Source organism: Pinus tabuliformis, chromosome 2_2 (genome assembly GCF_031772625.1).
Source record: "Pinus tabuliformis cultivar Carrire ecotype Pingquan chromosome 2_2, CPIR1, whole genome shotgun sequence".
Classification (NCBI taxonomy): Eukaryota; Viridiplantae; Streptophyta; class Pinopsida; order Pinales; family Pinaceae; genus Pinus; species Pinus tabuliformis.
In genome coordinates this window covers 979,959,223-979,965,209 of record NC_142300.1, presented here as the reverse complement: position 1 = coordinate 979,965,209, position 5,987 = coordinate 979,959,223, and positions in this window count along the sequence as shown.

The following is a 5,987-nucleotide window of genomic DNA, read 5'->3' as shown; positions in this document are numbered from 1 at the left end:
AGATTTTTTGACATATACAGATATAGTGTTCTAAGAGTGTTATTCTACTATTATTTGCATTATGAATATTTGTGGCATTGTTGCTTTGGGGGTCAGAGCAAGTGAACCCTTATGTGAGTCAAAGGATGAATTATTCAATAAAATTTGAAATCCTTCATGAGTCTCACATTTCATCAAAACCAAATGTTCAACAACATGCTCCAGAATTTATTCAAGATTAAGCATATCCTGCTGACTTCATTGCAGTTTTATAATAATTTTTAGAATGGGATAGGTAAACTACATTAATCTATTTGGAAACTTTTCTAAATTGCTACACATGGCTAATGAAAGATCTCTGATAAAGTAGAGGTTGCGGAACCAACTGGTAGTTCTTTTAAGCTTGAGAAACCTAACATATCCACGGATGAGGCCAATGACTACATCAGTCCAATACTTTATTTAATAGTTCTTAGTCTGCTACATCCTTTCAAATCTAATTTAATAAGTGACATTAAGTTTCCCAAGCAGTGATAAAGATATATTAGCCTTTCACCATAGGCTAAATCCAATAATTTTAATCCTCCAAAATCTTTAGGTAATTTCCTTAAACTTGAGCAATAATTCGTTATAACTTCTCTCCAATTTTGGAATTTAATCTGTTTACAAAATATATATTATAGATTAGGAAGTTGTTTTCTTGTAAGCAAGCAATTTTCATATTACTTATTCATAATTTCTAATAGATAATATTCATTACTTCATTATATAATTATTGTAATTTGTCTCTTGCAGTTACAATTGTTCAACACATATGAACAATATTTTATTTCAATGGAACAACAATTACAAAAAGGAAAGTTCCCCCTAATTCTTTTCAAGAATATAATAAAAAGGACAAATTCAAAAGAAAAAATATTTAGAACAAAAAAGTCAACATTCATAACTGAACTTAACACAAATGCAATAAATGCATTAGTTGCAGTAAATGCTTCTTCTATATCTTCTAGCGCCAAATCTTCGAATTGACCTTGAAGTAAGTTTTACTCTGCTTGCGTTCTCTTATCTTCGATATCAAAGCCCTGTTCAGGTTCAAAGTCTATAAACTACAGACAGAGTCTAAAGCCAACGAGGAAGCCTTCGAAAGCATTTGTTATACAATTGCTGATTAGATAAAAGCTGCTTAGCCAATCTCTGGTATAGTTTATACTATATTCATGGCCAACTACTTAACATCATTCTCTAATATAGATAGAAGAACTGTTTCTAAAGTCGATTCTCGTTCATTAGAAAGAAAACATATTGAACACAAGAAAGTTGAAGATCCTAAAAATTGGAACCCCCTCGCCTTAAGTTCAAAAGAAATTTATCTGGTTCCATCTCTGTTCAGTTTATCAAGAAAAAATTGGGTGAAGGAAGTTGAATTGAAAATTAAGATTTCTGGTCCATCTGTACAGATAGTTGGTTTGAGTTTATTTTCTAATGATGAAATAAAAGAATTCAAAAAATATGATCAAGAGAAAAAGGTTTCTCATTTGCATTTTGGAGGGATAAGTATAGGACTAGCCCCACTTTTTGGCCATGGTCTTAATACTCCATGTATATCTAAAGTTTTTGACACCCGACACCAGAACTATGACCATGCTCATATCGGAACCATATTAGGAAACCTATCTTCAGGTTATCAATATTGTACTATTTACCCAGACTATTCTATCAGTCTATCCAACTTCCATTTAAAAGACTACTGGAAATTATTAGTTGGTGTCGAAGGTTTAGAAATGGTTGAAGATAGTGAATATCTTTCTGTGTTAGTCCAAACATCTTTTCAACTCACAAACACTGTACATCGAAAGTTAAGGCAACCAGTGCTAAAGGATTCTGTAGCCGTAAGAGTCAGTAATGCTCAGGTAGAAGGCGTCCCTTATGACAAAGAAGCCGTTCCCAATGATTGGTACATTCAGTATAAATATTTGGCATCAACAGACACTCCAAGAAGCAAAACAAGAAGAATGTCTGTAAGTGATGGTCATGTTCGAATATTACCTGATAGGTCATCAATATCAAGACCAATCTTCATGCTGCAAAAGCATGTTTTACCAGTGATACCAGAGTCATAGAAACGATCGACTAGCGGTCACAAATCTTTTTCACGAAATGTATATAGCCATCCGTCCAACGAAACCACTATATCTATTCCGTCAGACCAGTTGTATATCCCTGAAGAAAAGCCATTTCTTGCTATTAATAAGATGTTTATAACATATGTATCTAGTTTCTCCCCTATAGAAGAATTTCAATATGCAAACCATAGGTATGTCAAAGGTGGAAAATGGCCACCAAAAACCAAGTTTTGTACTTATTCTTCTCAATCCAAATAGCCACCCACTAGAGCTGATTGTGCACCAATTCTAGAGCGTAATTCCCAAAATCCTAATGATCTTTGATCATATCTATCAAATAGGAAACTACCTGACTACATGGTGTGCACATGCCGAAGATGTCCTTGACGATATGGGTCGGCAATCAGATTTGATAAATGCTAATCTTAGGTTCCTCTATGAAGAACAACAGTCTGAGAAAGCTGCCAAGGAAAAAAGAGAAAGAAGAAAGCAGAAGAAAAAAGAAAAAGAAATTCCAAAATTCACCATAGACATGAGTACTCCAAGTTATTGGGATAAAGAGGAAGAGGAAAAAGATACAAAAGAAGCATTTACTGTAACTAGTGCAGAAAAGTCAACTTCCAAACTTTCTAGTAGGTTGACCAGTATTAAAAAGGAGGCATATAAAGTTGATTAACAATTTTCTTCAAAGAAAGAAACTATGACTCTCGATCAGGCAACCTCTAAATTTCCTTCTTTTATCTTACCTTCCATAAACAATCAAAGTAAAGCTCATGTCTTGAAGGAAGTCTCAAAATACCCGCGCATTGAAGAAGATTTATATGCTGCAAATTCAAGTGGGTATATTCTTGATTTAGATAATTCTTCCAATCCCGAAGAATCAATCGGGATATGGATTGGTGCTTTGTATCAAATGCAGGTCACCACAAAGTTAGATAATATTTATATCATGGTCCTTGTAGAAAAAAGAATGGCCAGCATTGTATATGATTGGTGGATAGGACCCTCAAATGATGAAAGAAGAGCAGTCATGGAAGCAGGACTGGCCACTCTAGAACTCTTATTGAAAACTCAATTTTTTCCTGAGCCAATAGATGAGAAAAAAAAACTCCTTACAGATTTAAGCCATATGGAATTAAATGATTTAAAATATCTTGATCAATTTGGTAAAGATTTCATGGAAAAAGTCTTTAAGGAAAATCTTTCCAACGACATTACTCAAAAAATTGCATTTCTGTCCAAGCTTCCCGGTAATTTAGGAGATCTTATCATGAAATATCTTGATGTCCAGAACAAACAGATCGATCAAATCTATTGGGTTGATCTTCTTTTTAGGTGTACTGAAAAGGTTAAATATTTGTGCTTGCAAAAGAAAGCACATGACATTAGACCTAGTTCAGAGGTCTGCAAAACAATGATACCCTGCACACCCTTCAAAAGGAAGAAGAAAACAAAAAATTGTCGAAAATTCAGACCCAAAAGAGTCTCTAACCCCAGGAAGCCTTTCCAAAAATTTAAATTTCTGAAAAAGAGAAAGAATCCCAGAAACAACAATTGTTGTTTCATTTGTAAGCAAGAAGGCCACTTTGCATGCAAATGTCCTAATAATTCCTGTTTGAAATTAAAATCTTGTGTTGAGATCGAGGAATTTCAAGATGATTGGTCTTTAGTTGCTTCAGAAGATGAATTTTCTGATGTATATATTTTAACAGAAGCTTCAGACTATGAAGATATTAGTCATCCCACTGTACAAAAGATGAATATTTGTAATTATTGTTCAGATAGTGATGTTTCTTAAGAATTCAACTATATTGATCAGACAGATGCAAGTGAAACAGAAGAAATAGAAGAAATGAAAGAAACTATAGATGCTTTCGAAGATGAGTTTGATGTTACATCAGTTTCTGAAGATTGCAGCAAACAGGTAAGCAGCCAATCCCAAAACTGCCTGAACTCAATTCTTTTTGTCCTTATAAAAAGTATACTGCTACCTCTACCAGTTTCACAATCCCAGAATGTAATAGAGTGGAAGAGAATGCTCTCTTAATTTTTTTTTATAAAAATCAATTGTCTCATTTATATTCCAGTCCAAGTTCAAGTCCGCAATGAATGGATAAATGTATATGCATTCATCGACACTGGAGGTTCTAATAATTTGGCCCAACCCTCTTTGTTTAAATCCCTTTGGAAGCCACTCCAAAACATTCTTAGTGTCTGACACAATTGGAGGATCTGTTCAGTTAACACATTATGTGGATAACATTCCATTGAAAGTTGGGGGGAGTATTGTTAAAATTTCTGCTATTCAGCATTTTGATCCATCTGCAAGTTTAATGCTTGGCATGCCTTTTATCAACTCTATGCTCCTAGTTACTATTAGCGAAGATAAGCCAATAATCAATTTAAAAAGAAGGCTATTGCTATGCCTAGATTATCGATAGCAAATTCTGAGGCAAGAAATGACAATAGCCAAAATAAAGTTGGCGCACGCAAACCTCTTAAGGACTCCAATAATTGGCAAGAAGTTTTACAATTATATGAGAAAACAATGGAGTTAGAGAACAAACGAAAGGCTTGCATTGACCCAAAATGGTCCGCTGAGCAGATTGCTATGCATAATAGATTGTTGGAAAGCTATTCAAATAATCATCAGCTGTTCTGGACAGTAGAAAGTCCAAAACAAGAAATAGTGACTCTACACAACAATGGATTCAAAGGAAAATTAATCCCATGCACCCCTGCAAATGAACAACAAATCAAGAGACAAATAAGTGAATTGCTCAGTATGAATCTTATTGAACCAAGTATGTCTCATTACTCTTGTTTAGCGTTTCTCGTCAGAAACCATTCAGAAATAGTCAGAGGTAAGTCAGGAATGGTAATTAACTATAAACCTTTGAATACCATAACTCAGGGTTTTCATTACCCTTTACCAAGACCAGAAACCATCATGCAGAAAATTCAAAATAGCAAAGTATTCAGTAAGTTTGATGTGAAATCTTGATACTACCAAATACATATCCAAGAAGAGGATAGACACAAAACTACCTTCACATGTCTTGTAGGTTTCTATCAATGGAAGATAGTTCCATTTGGCCTAAAAAATGCCCCTACATTCTTCCAAAGAAGAATGGATTTTATTTTTGGGAAATATTTATTGTAACGTATATCAATGATATTCTTGTATATAGTCCAGATCTCGAAACACATTTCAAGCATTTAGAGACTTTTCTGACTGAAGTTCAAAATCATGGCATAGTCCTTTCTGAGAAGAAAATGGTTTTATTTCAAGACAGTATAGATTTTTTGGGGATCAATGTCGTTAGTGGAAAGATTCAAATGCAGCCCCATATTCTCACTAAATTGTCTTAGTTTCTAGATGAATTAAAAGACACTAAAACAATTTAGAGATTTTTAGGTGTCTTGAATTATGTGCACATATATTTTCCTAGACTATGAGAGATAACAACCCCGATCAGAAAACATCTCTGAAAGGGATGGTCAGTAGAAGCCATTGCAGCAGTTAAATGGCTCAAATCAGAATGTCAGCAACTTCCAAAGCTACAACCACCAAGTGATGACCTTCTGATTTTACAAATAGATGCTTCTGATAGTTTTTGGGCATCAGTTCTTTTTGAGAAAAGGGAGAATGAAAAAGGAAAGGAAGAAGAAACATTGTGTGCATATGCATCAGATGAATTCTCTCCTAGTCAAAAGAATTATTTTATTGCAGAAAAAGAAACTTTAGCAATATTTAATGGGATACATAAATTTGAACTATATCTGGCACCATTTTAGGCCCCTATACTACTAGTGTAACCCCTTATTGTTATTAGTACAACCCCCCTTATTATATTGTTGCACCCATGTAGTCCCCATATTGTT